This window comes from Aotus nancymaae, unplaced genomic scaffold (assembly GCF_030222135.1).
Source record: "Aotus nancymaae isolate 86718 unplaced genomic scaffold, 86718_ANA_hifiasm-v0.15.2.pri h1tg000016l, whole genome shotgun sequence".
NCBI classification, from domain to species: Eukaryota; Metazoa; Chordata; class Mammalia; order Primates; family Aotidae; genus Aotus; species Aotus nancymaae.
The window spans coordinates 54,066,150-54,090,237 of record NW_026988428.1 but is presented as its reverse complement, the minus strand read 5'-3'; the positions used below and the strand labels follow the sequence as shown (position 1 = coordinate 54,090,237).

General features: G+C 36.6%; 1 long non-coding RNA gene across 1 annotated transcript in view; it reads left to right on the top strand.

The window, feature by feature from the left end:
• Positions 1-22,540, top strand: part of LOC110567434 (uncharacterized) — a 34,425-nt gene extending 11,885 nt beyond the window's left edge. The window contains exons 2-4 of the long non-coding RNA XR_002477849.2: positions 1,886-2,063; positions 20,931-21,050; positions 22,461-22,540. This is a non-coding gene — a long non-coding RNA (uncharacterized LOC110567434). The remainder of the gene's footprint in view (positions 1-1,885; positions 2,064-20,930; positions 21,051-22,460) is intronic.
• Positions 22,541-24,088: the final 1,548 nt, after the last annotated feature.

Genomic DNA, 24,088 nt, shown 5'->3' with positions numbered 1-24,088 from the left:
TGAGGTCAGCACAGGAATAAAGAGATCAATACAAAACTAAACAGTGAAGTATATGCTGATATGTAGTATGTAAAAAAGGCAGTATTTTAAATCAATAAAGGAAAATTATTAAAAAATAATATTGAAGCCAGGCACAGTGGCTCACACCTGTAATCCAAACACTTTGAAAGATAGAGCAAGGGAGGATCACTTGAGCTCAGGAGTTTGAGATCAGCCTGGGCAACATAATAAGACCCCATCTCTTAAAAAAATAAATAAGCTGAGTGTGGCCATAGCACAAACCTAGAGTTCCAACTACATGGAAGGTTGAGCTGGGAGGGTTGCTTAAACCCAGGAGATTGAGGCTGCAGTGCGCCAGCATTGTGCCAGCCTGCATGACAGAGCAAGACCCTGTTTTAAAATAATAATGATAATGATTACTTTTCACAGATTTTGGTAAAGTTGGTTTAGTAATCAATGTTATTTATTTAAGTGGTAGTAATAAAAAACATTCACAAGTGCTAATACTTCATCATAATTATATAAATATCAAATATATGCATATATATTTGCATATATAAATACAAACATAATATTCTAAATATACATTTATACATATTTATATATTACACATACATAATATAATGCACATATATATTTTTATTATGTATATATCTAATATATAAATATGTTCATATGTAGGCCTATATAATATTCTAAATATATATTTATGTGTATAACAAATATAAACGTACCTCAGTGGCAAATATATCACTCTAAAGATGAAAAAAGAAGATACTTAGCTTGCTTAACTATTGGAGATTTCTTAATCCATTTTCCCCCAGGACTTAGGTGATGATTGGCATTTAGTAGGCATTTAATAATTAATTGTTGAATGATAAAATAGGTGACAGACTAAATATGTTCTGCATTATGGTTTAAAAATTGTTTTCAGACTCTACGCTGAATTGAATTATCAGTCTTTATTGTTTTACTGCCATTCCAACTTTCCCCCAAATGCATGTAATCACTTTAACACCAATTCCTAAAGTAAACTTTTAATATCTTTATACCTATCTGGTTCTCATGAAGAAAGTTTCTTTGAATATCTTTATACGTATTTGGTTATTTGAAGAAAGAATTTCAGAGCAATTATGTGTAGCCACAAACTACAAAAGGCTAATGCCTACTACTTGTGTGACTGCAGTATCTGAAAGACACACAAGAACCATTTTCTCCGGCTTCAGATTCTATGTGGCTTTGCTCCAAAGGATGCAATTTTTTTTAAGACTTTCTCATTCTTTAGAGATGTAGTGAAGGGGATTAAAAGGATGTGAGCTTTGTAATTAGACAGTCCTGCGGTCGAATTTGAGCAATTTATTTCATTTCTTTTCATCTCGGTTTCCTCTTCTCTGTTGTTATCACTGCAAAACTGTCGCAATGACAACAGAGATACAGAGAAGATTTAAATAGATGATTATCAAGTCTTCGAAATAATGCCTGGTGCTAGTAAGGGCTCAAATATGGTTAGAGCTCATATTATTAAATATTTATCTTGCTTAAATAAAATGGCACATAATAGCTATTATTGCATGAGTTATGTTCTTATTATTAGGTAGTAGGAGGTAAAAGACATTCTTAAAACAGGGAAATTGTTCCAATGTTTAAGCCCTAGTTAGTTCCGAACCCAGAACTTCAAAATCTAGAACTAAGGTAAAACTTTGGGATCTGCCTAACCCAATGATGCTTTTCTCTTCTTTCTTTGGGGTAGGTTTATCAGAGGCTAGAGAGGAATATGCTGGGGAAAAAGTAAAGAGAATATCAAGGACCTACTTTCTCTGATCCTTTGTTATCTACTAAGTGTGCTCACGTTACTCTCCTTTTGTTCCCATTGTATATTTTAAAGCTGCTATGAGTAACATGACCTAGAAAGAGGGCACTAGCAAGGAATGAGGAGTGATATAGTGACTGGCGGCTCAGAGATAATGTCTACAAGTCACCTAAAACCATTGCAGATACAGGGAGATTGGCTGTTATGAATTTGGAGGATTTCTGGTTGTGAAGACTCTGATGATTGCTAAAGAGTTAAATGAAATACTAGTGTTATATATATATATATATATATATATATATATAAAGTAACCCTGTGAATTATAAACTGGCAAGATAAACTAGGATGCCCCAGTAACCACTAGATGATAGACTATCAAGAAATCCAGTAATAACCATTCAAAAGAGTTTAAAGTACAGTGAGGCAAAATCCTGATGGCTTTAAAAGAATAAAGCCTACTGTACTAATTAATTGACTTTTATGACAGTGTTAGACCATTAGTGACAATGAGGAAACATTGGATTTGATCTATTTAAACTTTGGTAAGACATGATTCTTTTTTTGTCAACATATTAAAACCATATGGTATAGAATCCAGTATTATACATTAGAAAATTGAGTGGAAATATTATCCATTTTTGCATTACTATAAAGAAATACTTGAGCCTGGGTAATTTATAAAGAAATGAAATTTAATTGGCTCACAGTTCTATGGGCTATACAGGAAGCATGGGGCTGGCATCTGCTCAGCTTCTAAGGGAGGCCTCATCAAGCTTACAATCATGGTGGAAGGTGAAGGGGGAACAGGCACATCACATGTTGAAAGCACGTGAAAGTGAGAAAGAGTGGAGTAAGGAGGTGCCACACACTTTTAAATGACCAGATCTCATGTGAATGTAAAGTGAGAAATGACTTATCACCAATGGGATGGCCCAAGCTGTTCATGAGGGATCCATTCCCATGTCCAAACTCCTGCTGCCAGGCCTCACCTCCAGCATTGGAAATTAAATTTCAACATGAGATTTAGCTGGGGGCAAATATACAAACTATACATACATTAAAACTATTTTCAAATCTATTGATATAAAAACTATATACAAAAATGGGCTATTGCTAAAGTAGAACTTTTTTATTATCAGAATAGAAAAAGAGAAAATAAGCACTGTGCTTAACATTTAAAAAATATTGGGGCTGGCTCACACTTGTAATCTCAGCACTTTGGGAGGCTAAGGAGGTGAGCAGATCGCTTGAGCTCAGGAATTCGAGACCAGCCTGGGCAATGTAGCAAAACCCCGTCTTCACAGAAAATACAAAATTAGCTGGGCCTGATGGCCTGTGCCTGTAGTCCCAGCTACTTGGGAGGCTGAGGTGGGAGGATTGCTTGAGCCTGGGAGGCAGAGGTTGCAGTTTGCTGAGATAGCACCACTGCACTCCAGGCTGGGTGAGAGAGGGAGACTCTGTCTCAAAAACAAAAACAAACACACACACAACAAAAAACAACACACACAAACACAGACACACACACACACACACACACACACACACACACACACACACACACCTGCTGGGAGGGGAAGTGGGGAGTGCAGTCTCCAGAAAACCAATCTCTTTTTCAGCTCAGCCAAGGCTACCTCAGCTATACTAGAATATGCAAATAAAAATGGGATTCTGTTGTGCCACTAACAGCTAATTTGAGTAAAAATATTTTTTTCCAAAAAAAAAAAAAAGATTGTATAGACATATGTAGCATAAAGAGTAAGTTGTTCAGGAATAAAGATGTGCAAGAACTTTTTCTTCTTTGGTACATGTTCTTTTTTTAATTATAAAATATTAAAATGTAAAAAGAAACTTTTTTTCTACTCAGCAATAATTACAAATAACATTAGCTCCACATGGTTTGTTAAAAATAATTTAATTCAAACAGTGATTAGTCAAAATGACAAAGTCATAAAAACATATTCTCAGTAACAACTTTTACACATGATGCTCCATTCACCAATTTCTCAATCATGCATCTTTAATAAATTTTTTCTGGTTTTGGAATTTTTCAGATGGTTTTCCTGTTTTTCTTAAGTATTTTCAGTTAATTCTATAGGTCTAAGCTATATGAACACTGAAATTTTAAATAACCTAAATACTAAGTGGGAAACAAGAAATTTGTGTTATGCCCGGGCTCCATAAACTTACACATTCATTAAATTAAAATGTAGTCACAAAAATTATCCACTGAAGTGAAAAACAAAATAAGGTGATCAAACTGTATATAATGTGTTTTCAAGTTAAAAAACTAAAATAAAAAAATATATAAGCATGTACATATCTATATTTATGCCCAGAAAGGGATTTAGGAAGGTAGAAGTCATTGTTCAACATAAATCATGATTTTTTATTATAAATTGACAAATTACCATTGTATATATTTATGAGGTACAAAGTGATATTATGTCTCATATATACAGTGTGGTATGATTAAATTAAGCTAATTAACAAATCCATCACCTCAAATACATATCATTTTTTGTGGTGAGAACATTTGCAATTTACTGTCAGCAATTTTTAAAATCTTTTTTAATTTTTTATTTATATTTATTTATTTTATACTTTAAGTTCTGGGATACATGTGCAGAACTTGCAGATTTGTTATGTAGGTACACATGTGCCATGGTGGTTTTCTGTTCCCATCAACTCATCATCTACATTAGGTATTTCTGCTAATGCTGTCCTTTCCCTAGACCCCCACCCCATGTCAGGCCCCAGTGTGTGATGTTTCCCTCCCTGTGTCCATGTGTTCTCATTGTTCAACTCCCACTTATTATTATCTATGGTCATCATGCTGTGCAATAATCTCAAAAAACATATTTCTCCTAACAGAAACTTTTAACCTTTTAACCAACATCTCCCCCATACCCCGCCTTTGATAACCACCATTCTACTCTCTACTTTTATAAGGGTGAGTTTTGTTTGTTTGTTTGTTAGGTTGGATTTTTCTTTTTCTTTTTTTTTTTTTTTAGAAAAGGAAGGAAGGAAGAGGAAAGGAAGGAAGGAAGGAAGGGAAGGAGGGAGGGAGGGAGGGAGGGAGTGAGGCTTGCTCTGTCACCTAGGCTGGAGTGCAATGGCACGATCTCAGCTCACTGAGGCCTCTACCTCTTGGGTTCATGCAATTCCCCTGCGTCAGCCTCCCGAGTAGCTGTGACTACAGATTCATGCCACCATGCTTGGCTATATAAGTGTTTAATTGTTTTATACTCCACATTAAGTGAGTTCATGTGTTTTTCTGTTTCTGGCTTATTACACTTAGAATAATATCCTCCAGGTTCATGCATGTTGTCTCAAATGACAGAATTTCCTCTTTTTTTAAATGCTGAATGCTATTTTATTGTGAATACATACCACATTTTCTTTATTATTTCATCCACTGATGGACACTTAGGTTGATCCCATAACTTGACTGTTGCAAATAATGCTGCAATGAACATGGTAGCACAGACATCTCTTCAACATACTGATCTCACCTCTTTTGCATATACACCAAAAGTGGGATTGTTGGATCATATGGTAATTCTATTTTTAGTTTTTTGCAGAATCTCTATACAGTTTTCCATAATGGCTATATTAACTTACATTCTTGTCAGCAATGTACAAGGGTTTACTTTTCTCCAAATCCTCACCAAATTTTATCTTTTGTCTTTTTTGATAATAGCCATTCTGACAAGCGTGAGGTGATAGTATTTGTGGTATTACACTGCATTTCCCTAATGAGTAGTGATGTTAAGCATTTTTTCATTTGTCTGTTGGTCATTTGTATGTCTTCTTTTGAGAAACGTCTATCCAAGTCTTTTGCCCATTTTTCTTTCTGTTGTGTGTTTTGTTTTTGTTTTTGTTTTTGTTTTTGAGACAGAGTCTCACTCTGTCACCCAAGCTGGAGTGCAGTGGTGCCATCTTGGCTCACAGCAACCTCTACCACCCAGGTTCAACCAATTCTCCTACCTCAGCCTCCTGAGTAGCTGGGAATACAGGCGCATTGCACCACATCCAGCTAATTTTTGTGTTTTTAGTAGAGAAGGGGTTTTGCCATGCTGGCCACACTGATCTTGAACTCCTGACCTCAGGTGATCTCCCTGCCTCAGCATCCCAAAGTGCTGGGATTACAGACATGAGCCACTGCACCTGGCCCACCCATTTTTGTTTTCTTCTTATTGAGTTTTCTGAGTTCCCCATACATTTTGGGTATTAATCCTTTATCAGATGTATGTCTTGTGTTTGGCCATTTGTACATCTTTTCTGAGAAGTATTTGTTCATGTCTTTGGCCCCATTTTTGATGGGGTCATTTGTTTTTTGCTTGTTCAATTGTTTAATTCCTCATAGATTCTGGATATTAGACCTTATGTGAATGCATAGTTTGTGAATATTTTCTCCCATTCTGTAGTTTGTTTACTCTATTGATAGTTTCTTTTCCTATGCATAGGCTCTTTAGTTTAATTAGGTCTCACTTATAAATTTTTGTTTTTGTTGCAATTGCTTTTGAGGTCCTAGTCATAAATTCTTCCCAAAGGCCAAAGTCTAGAATGGTGTTTCCTAGGTTTTCTTCTAGAATTCTTAGAGTGTGAGGTTTTACATTTAAATTTTTAATACAAGCCAGGTGCAGTGGCCCATGCTTGTAATCCCAGAATTTTGGGAGGCTGAAGTGGGGGGATCACTTGAGCCCAGGAGTTCAAGACCAGCGTGGGCACTGTGGTAAAACTCCATTTCTACAAAAAATAAAAATATTAGCTGGGCCTGGTGGGATGTGCCTGTAGTTCCAGCTACATGGATCGTCCTGAGGCAGGACGATCACCTGAGCCCAGGGAGGCCAAGGCTGCAGTGAGCTATAAACATGGCACTACACTCCAGCCTGGATGATAGAGTGACTGTCTCAAAAAAAAAAACCAAAAAAAAAAAAAACCATAAATCTTTAATCCACCTTGAGTTAATTTATATATATGTTGAAAGACAGGGGTCCAGTTTCATTCTTCTACATTGGGCTAGCCAGCTATCCCAGCACCATTTATTGAATAGGGAGTCATTTCTCTATTGAATATTTTTGTCAACTTTGTCAAAGATTAGATAGCTGTAGTGTACAGCTTTATTTCTGAGTTTCCTGTGCTGTTTCATTGGTCTATGTGTCTTTTTTGGTACTAGTACCAAGCTGTTTTGGTGACTGTAACCTTATAGTATAGTTTGAAGTCCAGTAATATGATGCATCCACCTGTGTTCTTTTTGCTTAGGATTGCTTTAGGTATTTGGGCTTTTATTGGCTCCATTTAAATTTCAGAATAGTTTTTTATATGTCTGTGAAAAATGATATTGGTAGTTTGATAGCAATGGCATTAAATCTGCAGATTGCTTTGGGCAGTATGGCCACCTTAACAATGTTAATTGTTTGAATTCATGAGCATGGAAGTTTTTCCATTTGTGTCATCTATGATTTTGTTTAGCAGTATTTCATAGTTTTCCTTGTAGAGGTCTTTCACTTATTTGCTTAGATGTATTCCTAGGTATTGTTTTATGTAGCTATTATAACTGGGATTGCATTCTTGATTTGGCTCTCAGTTTTAAAATTAATGGTATGTAGAAATGCTACTAATTTTTTTTACATTGATTTTGTATCCTGAAATTTTATTATAGTCCTTGGCTTTTCTGTGATAGGAGACTTTTTATTCAATCTCTTTTCTCATTATTGTTCAGTTCAGATTTTCTATTTCTTTTATTTATTTATTTGAGGTTTCTTCTCTTTCTGCTTAGTCTAGCAATGTTTGTCAATTTTGTTTTTAATAAGCCAATTCTTAGTGTAGTTTATATTTTTCTATTTTTTCTAGTCTTTATTTTATTCATTTCTCCTCTAGTTATTATTTCTTTCCTTCTGTTCACCTTAGACTCAGTTTATTTTTCTTTTTCTACTTCCTTGTAGTATAACATTAGATTGTTTGTTTGAGATCTTTCTCTTTTTTGATATAGGCATTTATTGCTATAAATTTTCCTCTTAGAATTGCTTTTGCAACATCCTATAAATTTTTGTATATTGTGTTTCCATTTTCATTTAACTCAAGATAATTTTTAATTTCCCATTTGATTTCTTCTTTGACTCATTTGCTGTTCAGGAACATGTTATTTAATTTCCACATATTCCTGAATTTTCAAAACTTCTCTAGTTATTTATTTCTAGTTTCATACCATTGTGGTCAGAGAAGTTACCTGATATGTTTCAATCCTCTTAAATTTGTTCAGACTTGTTTTGTGGTTTAACATATAATTTATCATAGAGAATGTTACGTGTGTGCTTGAGAAGACTGTGAATTGTGTTGCTGTTGGATGAAATGCTCTGTATATGTCTGTTAGGTCTATTTGATCTAAAGGGCAGTGCAAGTCCAATGTTTCCTTATTAATTTTTTATGTGGATGATCTGTTTGTTATTGATAATAGGACTTGCAGTCTCCTATTATTATTATATTGCAATCTATCTCTTCCTTCAGATTTTTAAATATTTGCTTTATATATTTAGGGGCTCCAATGTTGGGTGCACATAGATTTACAATTGTTATATTCTCTTGATGAATCGGCCCCTTTATTATTATATAATGACCTTCTTTGCCTCTTTTTACAGTTTTTTTTAAATTTAAAATCTGTTCTATCTGGTATAAATATAGCTACCCCTGTTGTATTTTGGTTTCCATTTGCATGGAATATCTTTTTCCATCTCTTCACTTTCAGTCTATTTGTGTTCTGAAAAGTGAAGTGAGTCTCTTCTAGGCAGTATATAGTTGGGTCTTTTTTTGCAGGGGGGGTCTTATTTTTTTTTAGTCCATTCAATTACTCTTTTATTGGAGAATGTAATCCACTTACATTTGTCTTAGTTTACTTTGTACTGCTATAACAGGACACCACAAACCGTGTAATTTATAATGAACTGAAATGTATTGGCTCATGGTTCTGGAGGCTGGGAAGTCCAAGGTCAAGGGATTGGCATCTGATAAAGTTCTACTTGCATCCTAACACAGTAGAAGGCATCACATGGATGACAGACAGAGCGAGAGGATGCCAAACTCATCCTTTTATAAGGAACTCATTCCAGTGACAATGGCATTAATTCATTCATGAAGACAGTGCCCTATGACTCAAATACCTCCCCATAGGTCCTACCTCCTAACAACCTCCACATTGGAGGTCAACTTTCCAACACATGAACTTCAGGCAGCACATTCAAACCATGGCAACATTCAAAGTACTTATTGATAGATAATGGCTTACTAATGTCAGTTTATAATTTATTTTCTGGTTGTTTGTAAAGACTGTATTTATTTCTTCCTCTCTTGCTGTCTTACTTTGTGGTTTTGTGATTTTCTGTAGTAGTATGCTGTGAATCCTTTCTATTTATGTTCAGGGATCCCCATGAGGTAAAACTGAAATGGGCTTCTTGGAAAGCTTCTTTGAATGCTAGAGAAGCTGGATATTATTCACTTCTTACCTCTTTTAAAGACCACAAAAATCAGCATAACTAGCATCATTGTTTAAAATGTATTTAGATATAAAAAAGTGGAGAGAAAAAAAGAGTCAGATAATCAATATGTGAAAACTAATGACTAGGAATATTAAGGTTGGAACAATTTTTTTTCAAAATATTTATTTACCTGGGTGTGGTGGTAGATGCCTGTAATTCCAGTTACTCAGGAGACTGAGACAGGAGAATCACTTGAACACAGCAGGTGGAAGTTGCAGTGTGCTGAGACTGCACCACAGCACTCCAGTCTGGACAACAGAGTGAATCTTCCTCTCAAAAAAAAAAAATATATGTATATATGCATATACACATATTTATTTACTATATGTAACATACAACCATAAAATAGACATGAATTTATGGATTTGCTTATATATAATTTTACACACATGTATATCTTACATCATTTTTATCATATTGTATATTAGGTTTTGCATAATACTTTTTTCATTCACATTATATCATATGCATTTTTTCATGTCATTAAAATTCACAGAAAGTGTAATTTTGTTGGCTACACATTATTGTGTCATATAACTTTTATTTATTTATATTGTGGTTAAAAACACATAACATGAAATTTACCCTTTTAACCAATCATTAAGTGTAGAGTATTGTTATCTGTATGCACACTGTGGGTCTAGTCAGCCTATTGGGCTTGCTCAGCTGGCTTTTGGAAGAGAGTTCAAGGCTTTCTTAGCAGGTAGGTAAAGTTAAGCTGGTGTAATAACTACTCACGCTCAGTTTTCACATTGTAAAATATGAATAATATTACTAACCACCTTGTCAGATTATTAACTAGATTAAATGCAATGCATAAATCACTTAACACAAAAGCACATAGTACCTACTCAGTACATACTTCCTTTTATTAATAGTATCGGTCAGTTTATGTCAATCTGAACTATTAATACTGGTGGGGACTTTGAGATACTTAGAGGCTTAGATCACTTAAATTTATTTTGCATCAATAAAAATGAAATATTTTGTTTTTACAAACTAGCACCATGGTTTCACCTTTTTAAAATGTGCTACATCCAAACGAAATCTATTTGTGTGTGTATGTGTGCTATCATTTGACCTACGTCATACGGTGTCTGACACAAAGTAAGTAAAAAACCTTTCTTGAATGAGCAGTGTTGTACAGTTATAAAGCTGCTACCACAAACTACAAATTGTGTATTCTGAGTTCATGAAAGGCATACATTACTGAAAGCCTTGATTGGTAATGGTAGATAAAAGTCTTAATAGATTCATTGACTTCCCATAAACAAATAATGAAGTTCATACTCTATAGTTCTTTATACCTGTGCTGAAGAAGACTCTACCATAGTTACCTGTCAAGAGCTCTAACTAGATGTGAAGGAAGGAGTTTCCCTTCCCATTTCAATTCCTTCAGACCACAAGTTGGCTAACTGATGGGGAAGGGGCACTCATGCACAGAAGTAGGTCAAACTAGGCTGAATTTAAAATAACTGGATATGACTGAAAATCTATGGGATTTTCCTGAGGTATCATTAAGAGATTAGTCAGGGGGATTTGATAAAACAGAGTTGAAGCCATTTAGAAAAAAAAGTTTTATTTTCATACCCAGAAAAATTTCTTATTAAACTTGTTATGCATATTTTGCTGGCAGAAAGACTTTTAAAAACTTTTAGAGTCTATGGCCATACCAGCCTGAGTGTACTCAATCACATCTGGAAAACTTTAAGAGCCATTAAAGAGTTTAAAACCTTAAAACCAAGAAAGAATTAATGTTACTTATGGACATACGATACTTAAGAAGAAAATAATTTACAATATATGTAAATCACCTGATATTAACAACAGTGTCATGAATATGTCATGTACTAAAATTGTTATATTGCTTCATTAAATTTTATCATGCTAGAAATATCACTTGTAAATTGTTCTTCCTAATTTATAACAAAGACAGTAGGATATCTGAAGGATATCCCTCCTTCAGTTTGCTGCCTGACAAAACCTATATTTGTATTTCCAGACCAGCACAAATGCCACCTCTAGGAATGTTATAAGTAATATATTTCCATATCACATTGTATTATAATTTTCTGTTTATGTTTTTTCCACAACTAGATATGTGTTCTTCAAAAATGATAAAATATCTTATTTGTTTTTGTATTCCCTACCTGGTATAATGCCTGACGTGTAGTAGGCAGTTAATAAGTGACTAAGTTAATTAATGAATAAGTCACATATACAGTCATTCATTGCTTAGCAATGGGATATATTCTGAGAAATTTATTGTTAGGTGATTTCACAGTTGTGCAAACATTATAGACACAAACCTCGATAGTCTATCCTACTATACACGTAGGCTGTATGGTATAGCCTAAGGCTCATAGGCTACAAACCTGTACAGAATGTTTCTGTACTGGATATGCAGGCAGCTGTAACACAATGGCAAGTATTTGTGCATCTAAATATGAAAAAGCTACAATTTTTAAAAGAAATAATAATCTTATTTTCCACTATCATATATGCAATCTGTCATTGACCAAATATTGTTATGTGGGGCATAGCTGTATTTTTCATCGTTAAAGAGTTGAAATTAAGTTTTGAATAACTAGCATATTTTGGGAAAGTCATTGATGCTCATGAGCATGAGGTGCTCAATGTACTAGGTTAGTATGACCTTTTTAAATAAAGTTACAAGAGATTTACTGGCAGAGCTGATAATTGACTTTATTGCTCACCAAATTGCTGACCCTAACATAGGTATTAAAAATTATGAAAAACATCTAAACTGATGGCTTTTTAAAGAACATTCTGTTTACTTCAGGCTGTGATGCATTTATTACTGTGAAGTCAAAGAACAGTTCTAAGAGATCTTAATTTCCCAGTAACATGATAGTGAGCTGGATGGTGGAATATGACCTAAGGCTTGCAATTCTACACGAGTGTTTAACTTCCTCAAGTAACTCATTAACTGTTTGTCTTACTAAAGCAAAGTGCAGGATGATTCTGAAATAACTCAGTAGACTAATAAAAGTTTTTGCAACAGGGAAATTTTTCACACTTTAATGCTGTTATGAAAATAGATACTCTACTGTAGATGAGTTGTCTTAATTCACTGAGATACTGCGTCAAATTTTTTGCTTGGTGTGTTTCTTTCTCAGCTTCAAATGTGCTGCAGGCAGAGTTGTAAAGCCCTCATTTTAACTTTGCAAGCTTTCATTCAATATTTCTCAAAATAATGGAGTTTTCTACTTAGCACATACCCAAATGCATGCAAGGAAATATTCTTCTAAGAAGTAAACATGGTAATGTAGTGATTAATTTTTAAGAAGATTCTACTTAAAAAGTAAACAATATTGTTTTGTTTATAATCTTATATGGAATGGTATACCTGTTAAATTCTAGAATGACATTGGTACTAATTTGGCTGCTATCCTAGTTTTACAAGCCTGGCTACAGGATTTTAGTATCTGTAGACTTGAGTAAAGTATCTGATATAAAGATAAAATTTCTTCAAGTGAAGATAAAATATTTTCAGAAGTAGTTCTAAGTGAAAACTCAGTTTAGCAACAATCTAGACATTTATGTCTGTCTTGTTCATCTTTTGTTTCCTAGCACGTAAATGAATCTACCAAAAAAGAACCTGAACTAATTGTCTTACAATTAAAGAGTACTTAAACTGAACTGCAATTAATGAATTTTCTTTTTTTTTTAAACAACATAATGGGTTTATATTTAATATGCTACTTCTCATCAGGAGGATGTTACTCAGTCAATATAAAGTTTCTTTAACATTAAATCTCTTTCCCATGTCAATGACTTTAAATCTTTTCTGATTTCAGTATTAGATACACTGAATACATTTTTCTAAATTTTTTCCCCCAGAGATTAAAAAGTTCCCTTTTTTGGCTATTTGGTATCTAAATACAATATTAACTTGGGAGATAACAAGATAAAAATCTAATAAAAATATGGAGAAAAGACTCTGCAAAGAATAGAAGACAGTGACTACAAGAGAACAGTGGTGATTTCCTAGAATTCTGGGCAAGAACTTCCTTCTATTTCATGTCCTTTGATAATTCCAAAACTATGAAATATTATGAAAATTTCAGTCATCTTACTTCTTTGGTCTTCCTTCTGACCAGTAAATACAAATCAAAGGCTGCATTTTTCAGTGCATTATTTGATGTAAAGAAAACTTTTCTTTTTCCATATATATACATATCCAATTCATGAAAACAATAAAGAATGTAAAACTCCCCTATTTATTGATTCTTGAAGACTGTCAGACGCTAAAGCTCAGGTTTAGCCTCAATAGCACAGAGGTTTTCAGGCTGAGGTTCGATTCAGCAGGCCTTTCAAAGTCACATCTGTCCATATCTTTCTAGAGCAAATATCCGCAAGTAAACACAAATGCCTGTAACCCTGAGAACCACAACTAACAAGAGAGCAATTATATTATGGGCTTCTTCTGCTTCAACAACAGGCAGCACCAAAACAGTGACAGGAGAACCAAGGACAACTATGTTGAAATTGAGGTCATGCTGTTGGAATCTTGAGGGCTGAAGGTTCCAAAGAAATGGTATATATAGAATTATATCTGGCTTGAAATGTTCCCTTTCTGGAACTCCGGATGCTGAGACTAAGAGGTTCCATGTGACACTGCCTTCCTGGAAGCAGTCATTACAGGAATCAAAGCACTTTCTTTCTTTTTGATACATAATTATCTTTTCCATACACAGATGATATGAATACAGAACAATGTTATTTCTCTTATTTAGTAATGATTGTAATTTAAAACAAATCCTTAGGTTACACTAAAGGAAACATCTCAATCAAGAAAAGTAATAATTCCACTGGATTCAGTTCAAATCAATCGTTTATAGAATTGTTATCAATTAAATTATTATTTTTATTTTTTATTTTTTTAAGACAGGGTCTCACTCTGTTGCCCAGGTTGGAGTGCAGTGATGTGATCTCAGCTCACTGTAACTTCTGCCTCCTGGTTAAAGTTATTCTCTTGCCTCAAGCTTCCTGAGTAGCTGGGACCAAAGGCACGCACCACCACGCCCGGTGAATTTTTGTGTTTTTAGTAGACAAAGGGTTTCCCCATGTTGGCCAGGCCGGTCTCAAACTCCTGGCCTCAAGTGATTCACCTGCCTCAGCCTCCCAAAGTGCTAGGATTACAAGCGTGAGCCACTGTTCCCATCCTGTTATTAATTTATAATATCACTAAAATAAATACAACAGAATAAGACTTTTAATGAGGGTGTGGAGGAATATAACCAGAAAATCTACACTGACTATATGTATGCCTCTTGGCTGGTAACCCTTTAGGAATTCTCTATGGATAACAGGTCAGGTGGGAAAGATGTCTGGGGCTGGCTGGTAGTGGGAGGCTGGGGCTAAGAGGGAAGGCCCAGGTTTGGGAGCCCAGAGCCTTGCCTGACTCTGGCCTCTGACTTCTAGAGCCCCAGCTGCTGGCCGCTTTATAGGATTAAAAGGCCTAGCAGAGCTCAGGGCCCTCAGTGGCAAAACAACCATGTCCAACCCTTGGTCTCCTCTCTTTACTCCTTCAGTTAAACAGCATCCCAGTTGGTTTTTCCCACCAGTGGTACTGTTGAGATTTTTTAAATATTGCCTCCGTTTATAAGGATAGAAATAATAACTAAGAAATATACTACTTAAACAATTTCTTTTTTGGGTGCGTGCGGTGGCTCACGCTTGTAATCCCAGTATTTTGGGAAGCCGAGGCAGGTGGATCACAAGGTCAAGAGATCGAGACAATACTGGCCAACGTGGTGAAACCTTGTCTCTATTAAAAATATAAAAATTAGCTGGGGGTGGTGGTGCATGCCTGTAGTCCCAGCTACTCGGGAAGCTGAGGCAAGAGAATCACTTGAACCCGGGAGGCAGAGGTTGTAGTCAGCCAAGATCGTGCCACAGCACTCTAGCCTGGCGACTCCATCTCAAAAAGAAAACAAAATCTTTTTCTAAAAATATGGGAGCCACGATTCCATTCATTAAAAAAAAGACAAGGCCAACCCCTTACCCTCAGAGAGGTCCACCTGGTTTGTCATTGCAATGCTTTTTCTTTTTCTTTTTTTTTTTGTGTTATTTCATTTCAATTCCATCCTTCCATTCTTCTTAGTCTATATCCATAGACCAAGGGGCAAACAGACACTCAGATAAATGCTAAAAGTAATTAGTTACTAATATATAATTAACATTTATTGAACATTATGCCAGTGTTTTAGATACTTTATACATATCATTTAAAAATTTTTTATTTATATATTATTTTTTATTTTTTTGAGGTGGAGTTTCACTCTTGATGCCCAGGCTGGAGTGCAGTGGCACGATCTCGACTCACTGTAACCTCCACCTGCTAGGTTCAAGCAATTCTCCTGCGTCAGCCTCCTGAGTAAGTAGCTGGGATTACAGGCGTGCCCCACACCTGGCTAATTTTTTTTTTTTTTCTATTTTTAGTAGAGACGGGATTTCACCACGTTAACCAGGCTGGTCTCAAACTCTTGACCTCAGGTGATCCACCCACCTTGGCCTCCCAAAGTACTGGGATTACAGGCATGAGCCACCATACCCAGCCTAAATATCATTAATTTTCACAACCACTCTATCAAAGAAAACTGTGATGCAGTACATAGTTCTCTTTGAGGAGAGAAAAACTGCTTACTAAAACTGAGCAATATTAGGTAATTGTGTGAATCCATTCCTAAAGGGCATTTCCTCCATAATGGACAATTACTTGCAGCTGTAGTCATACAAATGCTATATAATGCCACAGCTAAAATCCTGCTGTTAGTTCTGAGAAAATGAAGAGTGCATCCAGAGAAAGTTGAGCAGGTTAGTGAAGCTGTCGAAAATGCTGTTGCTTGTGGAAAGGTTAAAATCACTGTGGCTTTTTAGCATAAAGAGACTACTTAGGCAGCTATCTTCAGATATTTGAAGGGCATTTTTTACAGAACAGATTGGATCTTATTTTTGTATTGCTGCCAGGCACAAATAAGATACATGAAATGGGGCAGGGAAACTTTGTGAGTCAATGAGTTCTCTTTGCATTGCTAAAAGTGCTCAACATTATCATTATCAGGGTAGAGCTTGTTTTTGTTCTTTTTAAATTTATTCCGAAACAAATACAAAACAGCTTTACCAAAAAACGAGAGGAAAGAAATGAAGCAGGAAGCCAATGTTGATGGTACATGTTGATGGATAGTCTCATATATTTTTGGTGGGATTATGTACATTGATACATTTAAATAAACAATAATTTAACAAAATATAACATTTATAACTTTCACACCATAATTCTACTGCTGTGAATCTATCCTAGTGAAAAAAATCTTAAGAAAGAAGCTGTAAGCATAAGTATATTCATCACAGTGTTTTTTAAATAGCAGAAAGTTGGAAATAATATAAATCCAATTATAGAGGAATAATACATTAACTGCAGTACATTCAATGGCTAGAATGCTATGTTGCCATCAAAAAGATGTTGGCCAGGTGCCTGTAATCCTGGCACTTTGGGAGGCCAAGGCCAGTGGATTGCCCGAGCTCAGGAGTTTGAGACCAGCCTGGGCAACATGGTGAAACCTCGTCTCTACTAAAATACAAAAAATTAGACGGGCGTGGTGTCGTGTGCCTGTAGTCCCAGCTACTTGGGGAGGCTGAGGCAGGAGAATCACTTGACTACAGGAGGTGGAGGTTGCAGTGAGCCAAGATCGCAATCCTGTACTCCAGCCTGGGCAACAAAGCGAGTCTCTGTCTCCAAAAAAAATAAAACAAAAATGAAAACAAAAAATCATATTGTCAAAGAATGCGTATCAGCAAAGAAACAGTTTGTGAGCTAGTGGATGGGGGGAAAAGGACTTGTCTGACCTGCCCGGACCCTCGTAACTTGGACCCCAAGGCGCGACCGAATTAGACCAGATGAAAGAGGAGTTCAGGCTTTATTGGAGAGTCTCCGGGCGGACTGGACTCGTGACGGGGGAAGAGTCAGCAGTCTTGCGCCGGCTTTCTTTGTTCGGCGGTTTTTATAGGGGTAGAGGGACTGGGGGAGTGGGAGAGCTAATCTGGCAGGTGGCAATTGGCCAGGTTGGCTGTCGGGCGGGGAGTCTGCCGGGCAGGGAGCTTGTTGGGCGGGAAGTTACTGGAGAGCTGATGGGGCGGATGGTGATTGGTTCGGTTGGTTGCCAGGCGGGAAGGTTGCTGGAATCGGGGCCGAGCCAAGACGGTAGACAGAGTGAGATAAGGGACCTTCCTTGCGAGGGAGGAGAGGCTTTCCTTATCGGGAAGTTAGGTACTTTCCATGTGGCTAGGGGGCCCAAGGGTCCTCCACCAGACATTCCCAACTCCTTAAAGAGGAAAAGGGGCGGCGGCTTTCTTTCTGGCTACTTCCTGCTGATTTTGGGCGGCGAAGGGAAAAAGGATAAGGAGTTAGGTCGGCTGGAGGAGGCTAGGGGTCGGGAATGAGGGGCTGCAGTAGCATTTGATTGACGGTGGCACGAGTAAGTTCCTGGAAGCGCCGTTGTAGAAACTGTAGAAAACAAGGAGCAATGAGTAAAATTAGGCAGACAACTATTAGGGGCCCGAGCAACGGGGATAAGAGGGTGTACATTGAGGAAGACCACCATGCTGTGGCTTCAGTTGAAAACTTTTGGTTTTGTAGGTTAGTTTTAATTTTTTGGAGGTTTTCGATTCGGGTTTCTACCAGACTGGATTCATTGATGTAATAGCAACACTCCTCTTGTAAGAAGATGCAAGTACCTCCTCGTTCAGCAGTTAACAGGTCCAGAGCCCTTCAGTTCTGCAAAGCAACTTGGGCAACAGAGGTGATTTGCCGCTGAAGGGAGGCTAAAGACTCAGCAGAGTTATCAATGGCTGCTTGGAATTGTGAGGTTAGTCGAGCTAAGGCTTGGTGAGAGTGGATTAGTGCTCCGCCTCCTAACCCAGCTGCTAGTGCTGAGCTCGCGAGGGAGACCCACGGCGAGAGGTAGAAAAGCAGCCCGTCGGGTGCGGTGATGTGGTATTTGCAGCATTTGAAATTCAGCCAGGGAGTATACAGTGAGCCGGGGGACTAGGGTTACTGGGAGACACAAGAGAGTTGATGGTTGGCATTTATGGAGGGTTTTGGTCAGGGTATTGTTACACCAAAAAAAGGTTCCCTGTGGAGCTGTTAGATTAGTGGTTACCAGTATAGTCCTGTTACAATTGGAGTAGTTCTGGCCTAGGGAGTAACATATTGGTAGCTGCGTGAAATCAGGTGGAGTATAGAGATTTACTTCCTTGATGGGGGGAAAGGGAGAAGTTGAGACTGAGGTGTTAAGAGGAAAGGGATAGGCGACAGCAACGAAAGGGGTCTGTCCCAGGGAGGCACACATGAGGCATGAGGTTAAGTTGGTTAATCCTGAAAGGTTAGCTAGTGCAATACCTTCCTTAAGGAAGGTGAGCCAGGAAAACGGAGATGAGTGTGGCTGCAAGTGTGTAGTTAGGGTCTGTTCTTGCTGGCTTATGGCTGTATGGACTTGATGTGCTGTACGCTTATATGTTCGCCACATGTACAAGTGGGAAGAAGTATAGGAGGTGGTGTCGGTTTTGTACACTGATGCTTTTTGGGGGGATGTCCAGCGACTTGTAATAATTTACTTTGTTCTCTTCTACAATTGTGACTAAATTCCATTCATATACCTCAGTAACATTTCCCACATTTTCCTCTTCTTTTCAATTCTCTGCAACCCCACATTATTCTGGAGCCTCTTATTTATAAACCACAATCCAATATTCCCTTTTCTCCTTTTCTCAGCTGCTTTCTCTTTCTCTATACCCCCCTCTATCAGTAATTTTTAAAAATTATTTCAGATTGATTTAGTTTTTCTCTCCCTACCTCCTCCCTTTCCCAATTTTGAATTCTACATCTCAAAAGTCCATCACTACATCCTCGCAGAAGATGACTCTTCTCTGGCGGAAAAGAGGGAGAGGCTGGAATGAAACAAATCAACATTCTCTCTTGTGGCAGAGGGAAGGTCATCTCCACATTAATAATTTTTTATTCTGTTTAGTTATAAACAAGCTAACAAAATTTAAGTTACCAAATATTGAAACGTTGTACTCAAGTATTACTGTCAAACTGGTTGTAGTTCAAATATATATACTCCCAACAGAAATACATGAAAATATCGATAATATGTACTTTATCAATATTGGGCATTTTATTTCTTAGTCTCCTTTTTCAGGTAAAACTAACAAAAATTATGTTAAAATACTGATAAATACACAGTTATACTATCAGCATAAGTGGTAGTGCTAACATGTAAAGGACTAGAAAGTTCTCCCAGACAGAAGGGTCAGGATTTTGCTGTAAAAATAAAACTTACTTGGAACTATGTCCTAGGACCCTGCCAATTTCTTGCTGAGTTAAGAAGTATGATTTACATAGATCTTGGTTACCCTGAGGGGCAAAAGAGATGAGAAGTAGCCAGTTGTTAATGGGGAATATGTCAAGAGGAAGGAAAACAGAAGTAAGGGCTGTACAAATACTTAAAATGCTTCCTTATTTTTGACTTTTTAAAAATTTCCATTTCTAAACATAATTGATTTTACTAGAGCCCTGCTGCTCTCTTTGATTAAATGAGAAAAGATTAATTGCTTTTCTCAGAGTCCTGCACCCCACTAGATACTTCCTGTAATATCCTGTTTTCTGTTAACTACTTAATCAATAATTTAATTAAAAATCAGTAGAATTACTGGTATGTAGGATGAAGTCCCAGGAGGCTCTGGAGTGGCTTTCAAATACTTTAGCAACAAAAAGAAAGAAAATGAGGATAGCTAAATTTTTAAATCCAGGTGGCGCATTTATAAGAGTTCATTATGCTAGTCTTTCTGTAATACTTTTGTGAATGTTTAACATTTTTCATAATATTTAAATCAGTAGTATGTTGAAGGGAATTCTGAGCTGTTTTTAAAAAGTTTTTAAAAATAAAGTTTTCTATCAACAAAATCGTTTTATATTACATCTTGATTTATCAATTTATCAATGGATGAAAAATTATAGATGACTTCCTGACAAATGAAAAATGTCTAACTATCCAAGGGTAAAAAAATACATATGATAAAGATCAGATTCAAGACATTTTAACATTGAACGTTAAGAAGTAACCCCAACTTGCGCTTCTTATTACAAGCAAAGAATCCAATGTACCTTTGAATTGTTTCCTAGATTCTTTGCTTGCTCTTTCCCATCTACTGCCCCACTTTTCTTGGTTTCATACCTCAGTCTTGGATTTAGCTTTAAACACCCTTTTTCTTCACTCTATTGTTCTCATGTTGGTTTATTTGAATGGAAAAATGGAAAATAAGCTATGTAGGATTCAAGATAAAACAGCTCTTGGATCAAAAATACTCTTAGAAGAACTGGGACTGATACCAGGAATGGTGGTAACCAAAGAGAGAAGTCAAAAGAACTAACATGTTTTGATCCGTCTACTATGTGCCAAGGCAGTATTATGGATATATACAAATAGCAGAGAAAGACATTTTAAAACATTGATTGTAAAAGAAGCTTAGTATTATTTTATTTTTTTGTTTGGCAGTGTCTCTCACTCTATTGCCCAAGCTGGACTGCAGTGGTGCGATCATGGCCCACTGCAGCCACGACTTCCTGGGTCTGAGCCATTATCCCACCTCAGCCTCCTGAGTAGCTGGGACCGCAAGTGTGTGCCACTACACCAGCTATTATTTTCTTGTAGAGACAGGGTCTCACTATGTTGCCCAGGCTGGTCTCAAGCTCCTGAGCTCCAGCAATCCTCCTACCTTGGCCTTACAAAGTGTTGGGATTACAGGCACAAGCCACCACGCCCAGGCTATTATTTATTTCTTGAAGAGTCACTAGAGTAGCCCTATTCTTTATGCAAATGTAAGACAGGCAGGGATGTTTGCCCTGTAATGAGAGTATAGCAAATATCTTTTATGACTCCATTGCATCTGTCACTCACTGTGATTCTAGGAATGTGAGACTGACTACTGGCTTAAAGGTAGATCAATTTGCTTAAGAAACCCAGAGGCTTCTGGGAGGGGAAAAAATCCTAACTATTTTCTCTGGGGATATACTACTCCCTCTTTCTTTGAGATGTGAATACTACTGAGAGAGAGAATGTAATCTTTATTCATCCAAGGGCTAGGGGTAGGGATAGGCAGCACGTCTCCTAAGATTAATATAGAGAAAGGTGTTATCTGAACTGGTAACTCCAACTCTTGGCACTCAAATTAAAAAATAATACAGAAGCAAGTAGAATAATAAATATATTTATACTTTTTTCCACATAAGAAGTTCAATAATAAATATATTTGTACTCTTTTCCACATAGAGTTAGTTGAGGTTGGGTATGCTAGCTCATGCCTGTAATCCTAGAACTTTGGGAGGCCGAGGCGGGTAGATTGCTTGAGCCCAGGAGTTCAAGACCAACCTGTACAACATAGTAAGACCCTGTCTCTGTAAAAGAAAATAAATTTTATCCTTCTCCAGAACAAAACACAACTTTCACCTCACATTGGATTTTCCCCTCCCTTACCTTCCATTTCATGGAAATTTAGCTCTAAATTTTTCTCTGTATTTCATACTTCTACTTCTCAGGAAAATTACCTATGTGTAAAATAGTGTTGTTTACACTTAAAAAATAATAATTTGGAGTTAGTAGAAGTGAATAAAGCAAGAGGTATTCAAATCCCATACTGTCTGCTCCATGGTCAGACTTCCTCATCCTAAATTCTGACTTTGTTTACCCTTACCTTATCTGAATAGTTTTTACCCTTGATTTCCTACCTCAAGTTCCATTTTCCTTTTGAAATCTCACCAGCCACCTCACTCCACAGAGATATTTTTCTGCTTCTGAATTCCTGTTATATTTACCACTTATTTTCATACTCTCCCCTATGGTTATATTTTAAGTATGTAAACTAAAATTTGAGTTGGAATTTATTTGAAAGCAGTGGCAACATTCTAGATCTCTCTAAACTCTTCCAAGGGATTAATATGGTGTTCTATATGTAAGCTGAACATTAGATTGAAACTCAGTTTTCTCAGAACATATGAGTTCTTCTCCTCCCTCTTTGGCTCTGTTTAGCTTAGTAACAGTCATGGACAACTGCATGTGAATCTTAATGGCTGTTATTGGTCAACCTAGCAACCATGCCGGTTCCCAAGGATACAAACTCTGAAGACACGCCCTTTTGGTATGGTAATGAATGAAGCTAAAGAGGTAACTGAAATCAAATGTCAATATTAGAACTATTGTATAATAAACTGGTTTTTTGGTCTCTGTAGGAGTCAATATTTCCCTCTCTAAATCAAACATTTTGCATTAGTCACACAAAACAAACATCTTAAACTTTTATAAAGTGAAATAATGAGGACATGTAGAGGAGTATCAAAAATAATACAACAACTAACCATGTACACATAAGTCAGTGTTAACTAATATTATCATTCAGCCATTTTTCCTGAGAAATAAAACATTATAGAACTTAAGCCTTTCTCTGGGTGTGGTGGCTCATGCCTGTAATCCCAACATTTTGAGAGGCCGAGACAGGCAAATCATTTGAAGTCAGGAGTTGAAGACCAGCCTGGTCAACATGGTAAAACTCCAACTCTACTGAAAATATAAAAATTAGCCAGGCGTGGTGCCGCAGGTCTGTAGTCCCAGCTACTCAGGAGGCTGAGGCACAAGAATGGCTTGAACCTGGGAGGCAGAGGCTGCAGGAAACTAGATTTTGCCACTGCATTCCAGCCTGGGTGACAGAGTGAGAGTCTGTCTCAAAAAATAAAAATAAAAGAATTTGAGCCTTTCCAAATCATTAACTGTCCTCTTTCCCCAGCCTAAAGATGATATGTATAATTTTCCCATCCATGTTTGTATGTTTTTTTAAACAGATATGTATACATTAACACTATGTAGTATGATTTTGAATATTTACAAATGTTACACAATTGTTACATTAAAAATAGTAATCTGCAAACTGCTTTTTATTAACTATTATAATTTTATTAAAAATTAAATCAGTTTCTTAATTTTTTTATCTCCTTTGCTCATCTTTCATTATTTTCTATCCTTATTATTTTTCTTTCTATATTTTTTTTGGCTTTGCTCTCTTATTGTTTTTTGTAAATATTCTATTAATATGTGTGCTTGAAAAAAATATACATCTTTTCTACATTAGTTTACCTTAAGAAATACACAGAAAGCCTGGTAAACATAGTGAGAGCCCATCTCTAAAACAAATTTAAAAATTAGCTGTGTGTGGTGGTGTCTGCCTGTAGTCTTAGCTACTTAGGAGGCTGAGGCAGGAATGAGTTCAGAAGTAAGAGGCTGCAGTGAACCATGATTGTGCCACTGCACTCCAGCCTGGGTGACAGAAACTCTCCTCCCCCTGCCTCTTTCCCCCACAAAAAGAAATACACAGAACATAGGTTTACCATTAAACCTAAAATGAGGCCAGGCGTCATAGCTCCCACCTATAGTCCTAACACTTTGGGTAACAGAGACTGGAGAATTGCTTGAGGTCAGGGGTTTGAGGCCGGCCTGGGAACCCTATCTCTATAGTTAAAAAAGAGAGAGAGAGAGAAAAAAAAGATACATTTGCAATTTTGATAGCTATGTGATTAAATGGCATGAGAAATAAACAATTGTGGAAGTTTAAGAAAAAGATTATTCTATATCAACATTTAGAGAGAATTTTTTCAGCTACATTGAAT